Here is a 17,850-nt window from a genome sequence, read left to right as displayed (position 1 = left end):
TAACGGCAACAAAACCCAATTAATGATTGAATATGTGCCAAAATGAAAATCTGGGTTGGTTGAGGGGTTTTGTAGAAAAACTTGTTAATAACTTCATACGACTGCAAAGAGCCTTGATATTTGCAGATACATTTACCCTCAAACAAATTATCAAAGACAGTATCATATTATAAACCTGATAGGGTTAAAAAAAGAAAAAGAAAAAAGAAAAAAAATTAAAAGACCACCACCAGAGGAAAAATAACAAGTATTGTTCTCCAGCAACTGTTCTTTTTTCTGGCCATTGCAACACACAAGTAACCACTCTACTCTTCATATGATATGACACACTCATACTGACAGTGATTCTCCTCCCATCTCAAGAGGACTATTTAGTATTTCTTTCTGAGTTCTTCTAAAACACAAATATTTGTTCCCATTTTGCACATCCCAAGTGCTGATCCTAAACTCTTTTGCTAGAAAAGTGTGCTCTAGTGTATGTTCTTTTGTATGAATAATTTGTACAGTAATCTACTTTCCTTTCCCCACATGACTGGATTAAAGTTTTATGGGGCACAGGGTAAAACCAAACAATAAGAATAATCTTACTGTCATCATCACCAAGTTTCACTGCAATTCTGTTCTCATGTTTTCCTCATTCCATCCTTTTCCTCCTCTGTTTTTTAGACAATTAATTTCTCTACTTGCTGTCCCCCAGTCTAAAGTCTTCTCTGCTGCTCACATGAAACAGTGTAAGTTACTGACTGTTGAAAACTTCAGCTGAAATGCAGCCAGGTCAAGATGAGGTTATATAAAAGTTTAAAGGCAACATTTTTAGGTCACATTCTCAGCAGCGCAGATTCCAAATGTTTCAGTAAGCAGACTGCATTTAACACTGTAGCTGACAGTATTCATTAAATTAATACTGTGCCCATAGACAGTTCATAAAGTGCATTTTGACCATGCACACCCTATAAGCATATGCTGTACTTGTACCATTTCTAGACTACCTATATAGCCAGGCATTTGTTTGTACTCATGCACAGAAAGGAAGAAACTTTGAAGTAGTTGTTTTTCCAAAAATAATTCAACAACAAAATTATGGCTTTTCTTTTCTTATTTTTCTCTATGTATGAAAATGAGGTAATATTTAAAAATATAAACAAAATGAAAAGCCTAGTCATTCTAAATACTTTATATTGTGCATGCTTATTTTCCTTTCCTAATATCATTGCATGTGCCAACTCTCACCACTGTGAGGAATCTTCACAAAAGTTTACTTTTGTTTTTTTCCCTTAGTAAAATGGCCTTTACAGTATTTTGGTTAAGTATTCTTATGACTGGATATTTATTTGAGCATTTTAGATGTGAAACCTCTTGGTACCTCTGGGGAATGTATTCAGTTTGGTTGCAAATCCTGAGAAAACACATGTATTTGTTCATAGTTTCAATAAATTCATAGAGCCTATGACTGTAGGTATGAACGGACCAGAAAAGAGCAACAATACAGTTCTAACGGCAGCTGCAAAACTTATCCTTCAGAAAAAAATTACCACATTTTCCTTGTGCTTTTTTAATATAATAAACTTATATAATCCCATACTATATGGCTGCAGATATTCTAGTTTACCTAATGGTCAATATCTTCATGAGAATATTACAGTGTTTTATGAGCTTAAGATGTACAGCCTCTCACTCCAGACACCACCACACATTACTTACGCACTGTTCTGTGATAGGATTCAGACACATTGGTTGCACCGATGACTACAGCTTTGCATCATACATCTAGCTATACTCTGCTAGAATTTGAATAATGAGTTCCATCTCCAGCCAAGAACTAAAATCTGAGAAACAAATGCTTTTCTCACTGAAAACTTGGAAAGAGAACATAACCCAAAGCAAAATACAAATGACAGTAAAAAAGTGGATTCTCCCACTTGATCATCAGGCCACACACGTCAGCTTTCTGGCCTTACTAGATTAACACTCCAGTATAATTTCCTGTGATTTTCTTAGCATCATTTCCCATATGTGCACTCAGAAAGGAGGAGAAAATAAGAAGGAGTCCCTGTAAGCATGATTCAGATTGTTATTCAGGATGGGAGTCCAGGGGGTTGGTAACGGCTTGTTCTATACCCCTAAAGATATGGCCCATGTGGGGCACAGTTAGTTGCCTGGAAGTTGGAGCTAGGTTATACTGTTTAAAAGGATCAGGGCTGAGCAAAGAATGCAGAATGAGAAGTCTGCAAAATCCCCAGCTAAATTCTGGATAGGACAATAGCAACTAATTTCTGCCTTAAAAACACAAAGTGTGCAAAAAGCAGCAGGCCCATCAATATTATCAAATCCTTAATCAAAAGTATTTCCCATTGCAAGGTTTTTGTGCAAGAGATAAAAAGCATTTCAAAGAGCAAATTAGTCTACTTACAAATTTAAAACACAACAAAGTAAAAAAAAGGTGCAGCCCTCTTCTATCAGTCTTGCTCTCTAAGAGTGATCTTTGACTGTTCCACTCTCCAGAAACCTCCCTGAACTTTCAGATCTTGGCCATGTCTTGTTACATCATTGCAGACACCTGCATAAGATTTAAACTTTGCTAATGCAACTCTGTTGAAACATCCTCACACCTCCCATGCCAACAGCATTGTTTTTTAAATTATTTTTAAAGCAGTTTTATAATGAACTAATACAACTCACTACCTGTGGGGTGAAGTTGTAGCCCCACAATTAAAGTTTGAGGTAGTGCAGAAGTTAGGCCATGTTCCATGAGAGCAGTGGAGCTGGTTAGATGGTTTCCATGGACACGGCCTTGGGTTGCAGGGAGTACAAGGTTAAGACAGTTTGATAATGTGCAGGTGCTTGGATTCCTGGGTGTTGTTGTGGGAATATGTTTGTGCTGTGTGTGAAGTTGGCAAGCTCAATAAAAGGCTGCCTGCTGCGCTGAGCAGGCAGACATATCTTTGTCTCACCATCCTAGTGTGTCTTGTGTGTCCTTCTTTTCCCCTCGGACCAAGACCTCACGACAGGTACCCCACGACAACTACCCTCTATTTCCTGCTGGCTTTTGACTGAAATGGATAAAGAGAAGTCTGGTGGAATCTATCCATCAAAGCAATGCACTATTTGACAAGATAAAATTTTTTCAAACACTTTGAATTCATAACAGTATCATCTCTTTCATATGCTGTATGTATTTCATTACTATCCTACCATTTGTGCTGTGGTCCTCATTGAAGGCGTGGGTGATCTGAGGTATGGAAAATTGATTTGGCTTGCCACATGGGAGGCAAAGTAAGTGAATGGCAAGGCCCAGATGTGTAGGCTGTTCATCCTTTGTACTCCCACCAAGTGTACTTATAAATGTTCTTTTCCTTTTTCCATCCCAAGTTCAAATTTTTCACTTCCTACTTCCCTGTACAGTATGTGGAAACCTCTGAGGCTGTTTTGCTGCTAGACAAGTTTACATCTTAATAATTGCTTAAGCAGAATTATACAATCTGGGAAGGCAAAGAATCAAGAACAAAACCAACATTCCGAAACAGGGTGAGCTTCCCACTGTAGAAATAACCACGGTAATTAAAGAGGAGTTTTGCAATTATAAAAATGCTTTAACTATAAAAAGGATATAAATGAAAATACTCTTGGTGTCGCTACCACTCTTGCATGATGAAACAACTACAAGCTCGTGTCCTTAAAGCATCATTTACAGGGAGAAAAAATAAGCCAACATGCTCTAAAAGCACTTGGATTACCATACATGACCTAGATGCATTCCCTCCATAAATGCATCAATGCATGCATTATAAACCCTGTCAGAATTTCCCTTTTGTGGTTAGAATTTGTATGCCAATTAAAAACCCTATAACCTTGATATACATACTTTCAGCGTTTTGGTTTTATGTATTCAGTTATACAGTCCCCTTTAACCTATTCATATACTCAGTATCTTGTTTATATATGAAGAAATTCAAGACATAGAAAGTCTTTTTCTGAATGAAGAAAACTTCTCATGTTTCCATCAGAACAAGACGTGGCTACCAACGTATTCCCCTTATTGAGGATGTCATTGAAGAAGAAAAACAGTGTTTTGACTAACAATCCATTATGTATGAAAAACATGTGGATTGCAACGCGGTCAACAGCAGCCAGCTCATTCAGGGTTAGGTCTCAAAATCAGGGTCATAGCTGGTACAGCAACAACTGATTACTATCACATTCCAATCTGTTAAAGCCAACCCTCTCTCACAACGTTATGGTCATGCATGTTGGTGTGCAAAAAGAAGTGCAAAATGCCCTGTTTCCAGTATAAGTTCATATATTTAGGTGCTTACTTCCAAAATCCAGAGACCTGAGCTGCTCAGAGAATTTCTCCACAAACATGCCGTTCCTTAACGTATTATAGGCAATGGGGTTTGGATTTATGCTTTTTTTCTTTTTTTTCCCTTCAGCCTACATGGGCTACCTGACCTCAAATAACATCTTTCAACAAAGAAAAAAGGAAGGCACGAAGGAAAATGCCTACTTTTTCATGCCAATCCACGTGCCACATTCCATTGCATTTTTAGTTTCTAACTCCTGAAAGCTCTGATTTAAACGTGTCTTCCCACTTGTTCACAAATTGTTTATTTTGTATGAAGTTTCACTGGCTAGAAATAAAGCTTGGACACAAAGCAACACAGAGTGATTTATTCAGCAACACAAGGGCAGTTTCTAGCTTATGATGAACTGAAAAGTTACATGCAGATTTATTAACCCCAGAAACTAAATGTCTTCCTAATTTTAATCCTTTTCTGTCTACTTTTATCTAAAAGCAGAAATACTGTTTATCTCTCCCTGAGGATATATACAATATTAAATGCAATATACACATACTTTATCCGCTTATGTTTCTGCAAGTGAATTGGAGGCTGTACAATTTCCCTGATTTGTTACAATGGGTCATATTCTGAAACACGTTCTAGCAATTCATTTTCTTGCACATGTATGTTGAATAGTATTCTCTCTTCAGCATGGCAAAAAATTGTTCACTGCCACAAAGCCAGCATCTGGTTTTGTTAGGCCTCTTCGCATAGGGAGTATGTTTGTAGGAAGGGCCCTAGGAGGAAAATATGTATACTAATGTAGTGGGTTAACCCTGGCCAGATACCAGGTACCCACTAAAGCCGCTCTCTCACTCTCCCTCTGCAACTGGACAGAGGAGAGAGAAAAAAAAACAGCTAAGGATTCATGAGTAGAGATAAGAGTTGGGAGAGGTCATTGACTGATTACCTTCACAGGCAAAACAAGACTCAAAGTGGGGATAGTACTTAAATTTATTACTAACAGGATAAGAGCCAAGGAGTGAGCCAAGTAAAACAGTCTTAAAAACACCTTCCCCCACCCCTCCTTCCTTCCATGTTACGGGAATGGGGGTTGCAGTCAGTTGTTGTTTCTGCCGCTGCTCAGGGTGAGGAGTCCTTCCCCTGCTCCCATGGGGTCCCTCCCATGGGAGACAGTTCTTGATGGACCTCTCTGGCGTGAGTCCATCCCTCGGGCAGCAGTTCTTCCCAAACTGCTGTCCTGTGGGTCACTCCTCCATGGGGTGCAGTGCTTCATGAATGAGCTGTACTGATGTGGGTCCCCCACAGGGGCCACAAGTCCTACCCGGGAAAAACCTGCTCCAGTGTGGGCTTCCCTCTCCACAGGCTGCAGGTCCCCAGCAGGCCCCTGCTTCCTCTTGGGCCTCCCATGAGGTCACAGCCTCCTTCATGCATCCACCTGCTCCAGCATGGGCTCCTCTATGGGCTTCAGGTGGGTCTCTGCACCCCGATGGTCCCCCATGGGCTGCAGGGGCACAGCTGCTCCACCATGGGCTGCACCACGGGCTGCAGGGGCCTCAGCTCCGGCACCTGGAGCACCTCCTGCCCTTCTTTCTGCACTGATCCTGGTGTCTACCTTGTTGTTCCCATGTTCTCACTCTGCTCTTCCCCGGCTGGAATTCTTTCTGCACCACAACCTTCTGTTCTTAAATATGTTATCAGAGAGGCATTACTATTACTCCTGATTGGCTCAGTCTTGGCCAGCAGCAGGAATTCTGTACTGGAGCCGGCTGGCATTGGCTCCACGGGACAGGGGAAGCTTCTGGCAGCCTCTAACAGAAGCCATCCCTGCAGCACCCACCCCCCCCCACTACCAAAATCCAGCCACAGAAACCCACTACAACTAAAAATCACAGTTTCTCAGAGAGAAACTTCATAAAGTTTGAGAGTTCTTTCTCAAGTGGAAATTCCGCGATGAGAGAGAAAAGCAGAGAGAAAGAATTTACAATGACCAGAAAGGTTAGGCACTTCGGATTAAGAATGATATCATTTAAATCTGTATATGCCTGAGAATGTGTGCAAGGATACTGGATGTGCACAAGTGAATACAACAGTTACCAATTTAAAGGAGTATCTCTGCATTGATGAATCATGCTTTTAATAAGTACATTTAGCACCGTTCTGCACTGGGAAACTACAGGTAGGTAATAGCTTCTGAGAGAAAATTGCAGTTGGTATCCTCAAATCTCAACTCTCTTACCACTTGTGAGAAATATTAGGCTGTCAGTGTAAGGCAGTACAGTGCTTCATCTACCCACTGAGGAAAAGACTGAAAACAAAGATTCCATGTTTGTCTAAATGAACAGTGCAGATAGTCTTGTATTAAGCCCACTGATGGACTGAGCCAGCCAGACATGCAGCACCCGTGGTATAGAGACACTGCCGGTTGGTGCTGTGCCGGAGTTACCAGGCGTAGCTTCAAGGCTGTACATATATTTTACGTCAGACCTGTTGCTAAGATAGTACGTACTCCTAGATACAGACACTCAAATTACCTTCCAGGTTTTGCCTTGGCATGATGTTTTCAGGTAGGTTCCTTTAGTCAAAATTTTCCAAACAGCCTTCAAGTTTGGATGCTTTCACCATTGCAAGAAATCAGGCTTATCAGCAAATCGTTTACATTTGGTCGATACATCTAAGGCTGTTCTGCAAGGACACAAATTTTGCATTGGCTGTTTTTGAAAATGTTACTGTCAAAACCTTCCTTCATGCCTCTAATATCCACCCCTGCAACTGAATAATACAGTTTTTATATTTACATATATTTTATATTTACAAATATTTAAAGAATATTCTTGAATACTTCTGTAATAAATGCTGTAATACGGATAATGACTTCCAAACAGAAGATAAGCCTTCCTGGCCTGCTCTGTGCAGGCATATCAGATCCTTGGTCTTCACTTACCTTAGCATAGTTGGCTAAAATCACGTTCAGATACAAATAGCTCTATCCTATAAACAGTCTTGTTTACAAAATAGCTAAGTGGAAGTTCATGACAGTGAAGAACAAGTCCTGTACCTATGAACAAGAAATCAAATACAATGCAAAAATAACTGGCAAGACAACAAAAAACATTGACAGGACTTGAGTCCTGTATTAAACAGACAGCATAAAGATTAATGATGTGACACTTGCAAAAACAAAACTAAAGAAAAAGGAGGCCATTGTCATGCCAGCATATGCCACCAGAAATATTCTATATACAAGGCCGTAAATATTTTTCTTCACTAGGTTTTACTAAAGTTTCAGCTGGAATATTGCATTGCATAAGAGGTTTTGTTACTATGCTTTTCAGAAAGCTAAAGAAAACCTGGAAAAAGTCCAAAGTGGAGAAGAAGAGGTTCAGAAAATATGAACTATGAAGAGAGACTGAAGAGATCGGATTTGTTTAGTCTAGAAGACTGAGGGAAGCCATGATATCATGAAAGATTGCTTGTTAGGGGGCAGTAACCAATCTCTATGTCTATTGAAGGAAGGTCAAGAAGAAATCAGTGATTTGCAATAAAGAAAACTGTAATATAAAAGCATGTCTACAAGTGTAAGCAAGCTGCATGGGGAAGCTGTGGAACTTAATTGAACAAAAACAAGTTGGGCGATTGGGACAGTCTGCTGTCCTTGATCCTGGTTTACTGTAGAAGATTGAATTAGACAGACAATCATCTGAGTTCTCAATCCCATTTTTCTACTTTTTTCCCTCACGCTGCTGGTATCATTCTAGTATACTGCCTACAACACAGAATTTTTACAAAAACAAGTAGTAATTTGGGTTTCTTTTAATTTTTATGCCATGTTGCATATCTTCTCATCTCACCTAGCTCTCTGTGCTCTGAGATACCATTTGACAGCCCTAGTTCCTTCTCATACTGACAAACTAATCTATCTATGTCCTCAGTTCCCTGCTTACTTCACCTGCCTGTTGTCTGGGAAAAAAGAAGCAACCATGGGGGCTGGTTAAGAGTGCTTTCAAATAAAAAGCTTGAGTGGAGCAGCTGACCACTCATCCATCAGCTAAGTGGTTCATATGAGTAATTGACAGACAACTCCACCTCTAGTTCCAACTCCTCTGGCATGGGCAGGGACAGCTTCCACAAGACCAGGTTGCTCAGAGCCCTATCCAACCATGCTTTGAACACTTCCAGGGATGGAGTCTGGGAAATCTGGTCCAGTGCCTCACTACCCTCACAGTAAAGAATTTCATCCTAATATAAATTTAAACCTACTGTCTTTCAGTTTGAAGCTATTATTCCTTGGCCTATCACCACATGCCCTTGTAAAAAATCCCACTCCAGCTCTCTTGTAGCCTCCTTTAGGTACTGGAAGGCTGCCATAAGATCTACCTGAAGCCTTTTCTTCTCTAGGATGAACGACCCCAGCTTTCTCAGCCTGTCTTCATAGGACAGGTGCTCCATCCCTCTGATCATCTTCATGGCCCTCCTCTGGATTTGCTCCAGCAGGTCCACAAATTTCTTATGTTGGAAGTCCCAGAGCTGGACGCAGTACTCCAGCTGGGGTCTCACAATGGCAGAGCAGAGAAGCAGAATCACCTCCCTCAACCTGCTGGCCATATTTCTTTTGATGCAGCCCAGGATGCACTTGGCTTTCTGAGTTGCAAGTGCAGATTGCTGGGTCATGTTCAGCTTCTAAACCACCAACACCCCCAAGTCCTTCTCCCCAGTATCCATGTTTCGGATTGCCCCAACACAGGTGCAGGACCTTGTACTTGGCCTTGTTGAACTTCATGAGTTCACCTCTCAAGTTTGTCAAGATCCCTCTGAGTGACATCCCAATTTGGGTTGTCTTTCTTTACCTAGCTGCAAATTTTCATGTGACTTGTTAAGACCTCCTTAAAAATGCTGCTCCTCTGTTGAATTTGTGTTTGATTGTGTTTGAAAACAGTTTTAAAGTTATCAGAGGGGTAGGAAGAGAGTAATCTGTTACACAGACATAGCCAAACAGACACAGAGCATGATTACATGTCTCGTTTTCTTACAAAATTTGGCTAAAAGAAAAAATCTACCCCTACTAACTCCATTCAAATCATACATAAAGCAATTTTGAAGTCTACATTCTTAGTTCCTAGCAACTATTTTTACTGTTATGTTTGCTGGACTGAAGTGCTTGCTAACAAAGCAAGGCTACTAAAAGAATATGCTAGGCTGTGACTTTAGGCCCACAGGTCCCAGAGTCATTTCCTAGAGGACTTCCCTAATATTGAGTGAAAGCATTCCTAGGCAGAACTGTTGCAGAGCACTGTTTGTGCTTTAGTTCTTTTTTGTAGATCAAGTCTTTAGCCTCAAAAGGGCCATAAGAATTTTTCCTCACTAAGGATGAAATTATTTGGTGTCTCTAATGTTACTGGAGTTGCCAGATTTTTCTATTTCAGATATCCTAAGAAGGATTATTTCAGAGAATGTAGAGGTAGCTGGATAGTGGAAAATACTAGTTTTATTTTTTTCAGAGGAGAGAAGGAGGTATGTGGTACACATGGCACTTTTCTAGCTCCTGCATGACTCTTTCCAGAACTGCCTACTCTAATCCACGTGCAGTGCAAGTGGGCAACACTATGGTTTCAAGCAAACTGCAAAGACATCTTTCTCAAAATTTCCTTCCATCCGTAATTAAAGTGACACAATTTGGGAGATGGCTGTAATTGATATAGGTATTATGCCACATGTGATTTGAATTTAGAAGGCATAGAAGTCACAGCAGGTTGCACTTCTGACATGGTTTAACCCAGCAGACACCTTAACACCCCACAGCCACTTGCTTACTCCCCCATCAGTGGGATGGGGTAGAGACTCGTAAGTAAAAAAAGTAAAATTTGTGGGTTGAGATGAAGATAGTTTAAAATGACAGAAAAAGAAAGGAAAAAGAATGGCAACAATAATAATAGTTGTTATTATTGTTATTAATATTATTTGTATAAAATAATTACAATATACAAAACAAGTGATGCCCAATGCAATAGCTCATCACTCATCAATGAATGCCCAGCCAGTTCCCGAGCAGTGGGCCACCACCCCTTGACCAACTCCCCCATTTTATAGTTCAGTATGATGCCGGATAGTATGGAATACAGCTTTGGCCAGTTCGGGTCAGCTGTCCTGGCTGTGTCCTCTCCCAGCTTCTTGTCCCCCCCCCCAACTACTCACTGGTGGGGTGGGGTGAGAAGTTGAAAAGTCCTTGGCTCAGTATAAACACTACCTAGCAACAATTAAAACAGCAGTGTATTATCAACATTATTCTCATCCTAATTCCAAAACACAGCACTGTAACAGCTAATAGGAAGAAAATTAACTCTATCTCAGACAAAATCAGGACACCTTGTAATAAAGCACTGTAGGAACCTGATCCTGAAGAATTTTTTTCATGCCAGTAGTCCTTATTTGTGTAAGAAAGTTAAGCGGGCTAATGATGTATCTGAAAACTACAGGAATGAGAAAGGCTTTGCAGGATTCAACACTGCTATTATGACCTCTGGGATAAAGAAAAGGCTAGACATAATCTGAAATTGCAAGAAATGTACCCATTTTTTCTATACACTTTTCACCTCATGTATATACATTATGTGGCTCGCAGTTCCATTAAGCAGCGGACTGCTTGGGAGTTTCAACTGGGGCGTGTCAAGGATTCTTAGTCATAAATTTCACAGATCATTTTATTTGCTCAAAATAATCTCTTGGCAAGACATCTTACTTCCCTGCCCCCAAGGCATTGTTTATAATAAAAGCCTGCAAATAACTATACCAGGCAATTTTGTTATTCAGTCTCCTTTCTCAACATGAAATGGAATCTCTTCCAGCCTGTGTTCTTCCTAAAGTGTCTACTGTTACTCTGTATGTGCACGTTGTGCAACTGCTGCTGCATCAAACTGCTGCAGAAACTTGTGCAGAATAAGGGAATGACTAAATGTCAGTATTCTTTATTTTACAGCTCAGTAGTGAAGCTCAGAATTTGTCTTATCTTGTTAATCTAGACCAAGTTCATAAGACAGATAAACTGTAATATAGGATGCACTAACAGTTTTTGTGCAAGTAGAAAAAAGCAGATAGCTACATATGTTGTGATAACACAGAGACCTTGGAAATTACAAGACAGGCTTTTTATGTTATACTTCAGTCCTTCCCCGGCACTCTGTTTTAACCAATTGGCCTTTAAGAAACTCTAGGCACATCATTTCCTAGCACAAAAGTAATCTTCCCTCTCATAAGCACATTACTGTTTATTTATCAATTCTTAGTTATTTTAAATGCATATCTTTCAAGTTGTGTAATGACAGCACAGTCCTTTTTTAATATACAAGTTATTCACTTTCTCTACCACATGACTGCCAGCAACAGCCAGCTATGTATTGCACAGATCTTTCAATGCCTTTTTCCCTTATGTTTAGAAGAAATTATGCAATATTGAGTAATTAACGGCATTATTAGGAGTGCTCTATTGGGTCTGTGAATAATTGATTGCTTCTGCTTAATTAAAAGAAGAAAATAACAGGGTAAAGTTTTGTATATGATATGGTATTTTGTTCAAATGTGGTTTCACGTTGTGGTAAAATGTGTATCTCGGCCCTGGCAGATGAACCTTAGGATTAAAGGGTGGGTTCAGTTCCACGCATACTGCATCTCACCTAAAAAATCCACTGCGCAGGCTTGATGATGATGATGAAAATGTGTATGTTCTGTCTAACTGAGTCTTGCCTGACTCTATAATACGAAATTAATAATGGAGACGAAAGATGCTCTGTTTGATAGGTAAACATAAAGCTCGTTTTCACTCCATCTGTGATTATCTTGTGAGGATTATAAACTCTGCAGCTGCTTGTTAGCGGCACACAAAAACACAGGGACACAGACTGCTAACGGATGCAAATGAGCAGCTTTCATTCACTTCATGGGATCAAAGGTGCCAGTATATAAATGTACAAACATATGTACTTATGGTCACCTCTGCTGAATAAAACATCTGAAAACACATGTCCACAAGTATGTCCTGAATTCTAATGAAAACCAAGGAAACTCTACCATGTGCTTGAATTTGAATACATGCTCTAATGATACACTGACCAGAAATTCACTGAGGCAGAGACTAGGTGCCCATATCTAAGGTTACCTTTGATCTGCTGCTGACAAAGGAAGTACATGAAAAAGCCTTTTGACAGAGAATACTAGGCTTATTCCTCTTTATTCCTTCATAGACAAAGGAAACTCACTTGAACTTTGAAGTACAGTTTTTAATATCAGGAATAGAGAGGGGGAGTATTTTTTTCTTCATGCTGCAAGTTCTAAATATTTCTTAAAAATGAATGCTTTTTCCTTCCAGGGAAAAAAAAAAGGCTTAAAAATTATTTAATGGCTTCACCTTTCCTGGTGGAAAAATGCTACTGATATTATAGTGGTACAAAACCATATGCAACCCTGTAAGAAATTCTGTCACTACAATGAATCCCTTTAAAGCATATTCTTCTTATCAAACTGGAGTACCTTTTGCCAACCTCAAAATCTGACTAACAGTAAATACGCTGCACATCCATCTCTCCTCATTAAGGTGTAAAGGCTCAGCTCAATGAGTTAGCTATCCATTAATTAGACATTGCAATTTCCCACACTGTTTTCATATGGGAGAAGGTCTACATTTGATGCAAGAACTTTGTAGACAAAAAATATCCAGTCTGACTGGTGTATGAAGACAGATTATGGCTGTCATTTGCACATGGAATATGCCTGCAAAGAAAGAGCACTGATAAGCAAGGTATTCTTGTCAAGCATATATGCACCAACATATTTTCTTACTGCAAATTATGTAGAGTGACTCATTCACAGACAAGACATAGCTTTGTCAAAGAGCAGTGTCCTGGATTCCACTCCAGAGGGGAAGGGTTATGTCCTGAATTGAAATCTCCATTCCTCCAACAGGTATCTACCTCCTCTGTGAGCCAACCATTAGCTTCCTTACTGTTAGGATAATAAACACCAACAGAGGATATGCCCCAGAAAGTTATAAATGGTGAAATCCTTCTCATCTGACTTCAGCCACTAAAACTAAACTCATCAGTTGTTTCTTTAGGAAACAACAGAGCACCTCTAGAAGGGATTCATTTCATCCTAAAATAAATGAGATCTTCTGAAGATGGTGTTTAACAAAGGAAAGAATTAAGCAGCAAACTGGGACTAAAAGTCTACCTTTCAGATCCCAGGCAAAATGAATTCCATCAAAAACAAGTCAAAAATATTTTCTGTATCATAAATCTTATTAGATCTTTGCTAAATTGAAAAATGATAACAATAATAAACAACTCAACTCTGTATTTTCAATGCTGAGTCAAGAAGTTGATATTTTACATATTTATACATGCATATTCATATATTTTATACCTTTATAAAAAGGTATATTATGTACTTTTAAAGCTCACCTTCTATGTGACTAAAACTTACCAGATTTAACAGTGTGAATTATTTTAACATTCATTTCAGTAGCATCATTTCAATGCACATTGCCTGTCCCATTAACCCTAAATTACAATTTCAGCATAGGTTATTAAGATTCCTTATTGCATTTATGTAACTTTAAAAAACCCAAATTCTTTCTGCATTCCAAGGAATAACATTATCAAAAGATTCTAGACAGAAGGTCTTATCTAGAGAAAACTTCACTTCTTCTATCACACCCATTTTGCATTTCTTTGTTGTTTGCCCTAGAATCAAACCACACTTGAAACCACACTGATTGATTCTTTGATCTAATTTGCATATTGTTATCATAGCAGGTACCATAGAATCATATAATTGTTTAGGTTGGAGGGGACCTTAAAGATCATCTGGTTCCAACCCTTGTGCCATGGGCAGGGACACCTTCCACTAGATCAAGTTGCTCAGAGCCCTATCCAACATAGCCTTCTAGGGATGGAGTGAAGAATTTTAGTATCCAATCTCAACCTACCCTCTTTCAGTTTGAAGCCATTACCCCTTTTCCTATCCCTGCATGCCCTTGTAAATAGTCCCTCTCCAGCTCTCTTGTAGGCTCCCTTCAGGTACTGGAAGGCCTCTATAAAGTCACCCCAGAGCCTTCTACAGGCTGAACAATCCCAATTCTCTCAGTCTTTCCTCGTAGGAGAGGTGCTCCATCCCTCTAAGCAAATTGGTGGCCCTCCTGTGGACTCCCTCCAACAGGTCAATATCCTTCCTGTGCTGAGGATCCCAGATCTGGATGCAGAACTCCAGGTGGGGTCTCACCAGAGCAGAGTAGAAGCACAGACTCTCATCAATCAGCACTCTCAAGTCCTTCTCAGCAGGGCTGCTCTCCATCTGTTCATCCCCTAGCCTGTATTGATACTGGGGGCTGCCCCAACCCCAGTGCAGCACCTTGCACTTAGTCTCGTTAAACCTCATGAGATTCCCATGGACTTGCTTTTCAAGCTTGTCCAGGTCCCTACGGATGGTATGCCATCCTTCAGGTGTGTCAATTCCACCACTCAGCTTGGTGTCATCTGCAAACTTGCTGAGAGTGCACTTGATTCTTTCATCTATGTCATTGATAAAGACATTAAAAAGTACTGGCCCCAATACAGACTCCTGAACAACATCCCTTGTCACCAACGTCCATCAGGACATCGAGCCGCTTACCACTGGATGTGACCGTCCAACCAATTCCTAATCCAGCAAACAGAAAACAGATAAGCTATTCTTTCTTGTACTTTACCATTATACTTATGGATGTGAAATACTCTGTGATATGATGTGATATCCCATTCGCTATGCTCTTCAGCTTTCTGCTGAGGAGGATACTGACTGCAAGAAGGCAGAAAAATAATCTCTAGCATAAAATGTGAGCTATTAAAGAGCTCAGACAAGTTGAAGATCCAACTGTACATTTCCTCAGTTTTTGTTTCCAATATCGGCAATTTGGAAGCCATACCTTTATTGATACTTTGTCCCACCCTTCCCACTGAAAATTAATCTGTTTGTTCAAGTCCATAGAAGTTTATAAAAAGCTCTTACATTTCTCACTCAAGGCTTTATGTAGTAAATAAAATTATTCTGTGTAAAAGTCGAAATTAATTCTGCATATATCACCAATTAAAGGAGTGGAACTGCAATAGAAATTAATTATTCAAGTTCTGAGGACATCATTAACATATGAATTAAGTCTGAGTCAGTAACTACAATGGCATGGGACCATATTTACACTCACAGAAGTGAAAATATTATCAGTGTTCTTCCAGATACTAGAAGATACATTTTTTACAACTATTTTTTTACAGTCTCGAATGAAGCAATAATAAGAAGTTTTGGATTTGTAACTATATTCTGCAATGACCATTCAATGAAATTATAAAAGGACCCTGAACTCAAGAGAAAGTACGGAAAAAGATGTGACTCCAGGATTCATGACAAGAGAGTGAAAAACAGACTAACCACATAAAACATCCATGCACTCCCAAGACCTGGCTACCAGTTTTAACAGAGCTCACATTCTTGAACACATCCAGTACACAACAGGTGAATTCCACTAGAAGTGTTTCGACAAGTCGATCATCTCTTGCCTACTAGAGGAGAGCTAAGCGGCAAATTCTGGCATCAGCAATAAGTGTGTAAATTGGTATTAGCTCCACGGAAGTCAAAAAAGCTAGGTCTACATACAGTAGTAAGAATTTGAACCTGGAAGTGTGGGACATGCTGAAATGATGGGTCAGGATTTGACCTCAAACACTGTAGTGTATTTCTGGTGTAATCAGACAGCTCAAAGTTGAATTCATGTTCTAAACGCATTCTTTAAAATTTAAAGATGGGTCCAACTTACAAACTCTCACAATACAATTTACAAACACTCACAATACCCATCAAGCAGGAGTATTCTGGCAAAGGATTACAGATTCATCCACACACATTTGGATGAAATAAGAGACAAATTTTGGATATTATTTTTCATTTTGAAATGGACTGTTACTGGTTGCCAGCCCAAACTCCTCACTGATGTAAAGAACACTTTTGAGGTTCTCTCACAGCCTTTCATCTTGACTTACTGCCACATAAAGAAAAGGTCATAACTCCCCAGGCTCCAAGACACAAGCTCACACAAGCAGCAGCCCCTTTGGCTTCCATGAGAATATCCATCAAAGAAACTCACTGGTATATAAACAGCTTAGTGAGCTGATCACTAAGAATTACAACTACCTGTCAGTTAAACCTGTCCATTTAAGAGCAATCAGTATATTTTGCTTGTTCTCTTTCTTGCTGATCTTTTGGGGTTTTTTTACTGACATGTTTTTTATCTTGAGATGCTTGAGGTTTTTCTTCTATGAATCATTGTGCGGTAAAGAAGCCTACTTCAGATGGTATACTCTATCTCCTAAGTTAAAAGGGCAGACAACCGTTTTGGCTTTGCCCTAATATACACAGCACTGCAGCTATCTCATTCTCTGGGTCAAGAATTTCCCAGAGCATTTCCTGGAATAATCTGTAGGGCAGTAATGCCTCCTCATACATTAGCCAGTCTGATTGTCTGATGCGTTTTACACTGTTCTGTTTAGAGTCCAACTCAGTCACTGCTCACTCCAATTTTCCCTCTCCACACACACAATTGCGTGACGAGATCCTTCTCGCTCGCTGACACTCAGCTTTCCACAGGAGCACATGCCAAGCATACAAAGGCCAGGGAATGCAGAGGAATTAACCATTTTTGGAATTCGATTACTTCAAAGCCGTTTCATACGTTCAAGTCACTTCTAGTCATCCACAGTATGATATGCTGTAGGGCCTTTTAACCTTTAAAAGATTTCCTGTTACCTGAAATTCGGATTACATGGAAAATTCTTAGCTGAAGTAGTGTTAGTCATTTTGTTCATTAAACAAAGCTGCTATGGGAGAGTCTCAACTGCTGTACAGTGGTGGTCATTTCACTCCCAAGGCCAAGTTGTTAGCTGAGGGTCATCCCCACACCCTTCTCCAGCAACAAGGAGTGCTGAAGTCAGAAGTAGCAGACGCCAGGCTCCCACTCGTTCAGCCTGACGTCCTCCCGGCCATGTTCCCCTCTCTTGCCCCACACAGCCCGTCGCTTCCACGGGTGGTCAGGAAGAGCTAACGAGAACTCACGATATTCCCCCTTTTGTGGACCCAGTGTCCCATGTGCTGTGTATTGTGACCAGTGGGCAGGAAGAGAAGCACTCATTAAGTGAATTGGGTTAATTAAGTGAAGGGTGCTTCCTCAGCGCCTCAGGACAGCCGGGGGCGGTGGCGTCCGGGCTCAACTCTCCTGCACGGCCCAGCCAGGTGCCGGCGGTGGGAGGTGCCCCCAGTGCTCCTCCCGCCCCGGTGTGAGCGGCAGGGAGCCAAGGGGCCGCAGGGCAGGGCCGGGACGCCGGCCGGACGGCGGGGCAGGCGGGAGCAGATGTCCGGCGGAGTTCAAGGCCGGTTCGGGGGGGAAGGCTGCCGGCGGGGAAGGTACCACGACGCGCCGTCGCGCGGGGCCGCGGCGCGGGCGGGCGGGCGGCCCCGAGGGAGCAGCGCCCCCTCG

Source organism: Neopelma chrysocephalum, unplaced genomic scaffold (genome assembly GCF_003984885.1).
Source record: "Neopelma chrysocephalum unplaced genomic scaffold, ASM398488v2 Primary Assembly neopelma1_24, whole genome shotgun sequence".
Taxonomy (NCBI): domain Eukaryota; kingdom Metazoa; phylum Chordata; class Aves; order Passeriformes; family Pipridae; genus Neopelma; species Neopelma chrysocephalum.
This window is presented reverse-complemented; position numbering follows the sequence as displayed.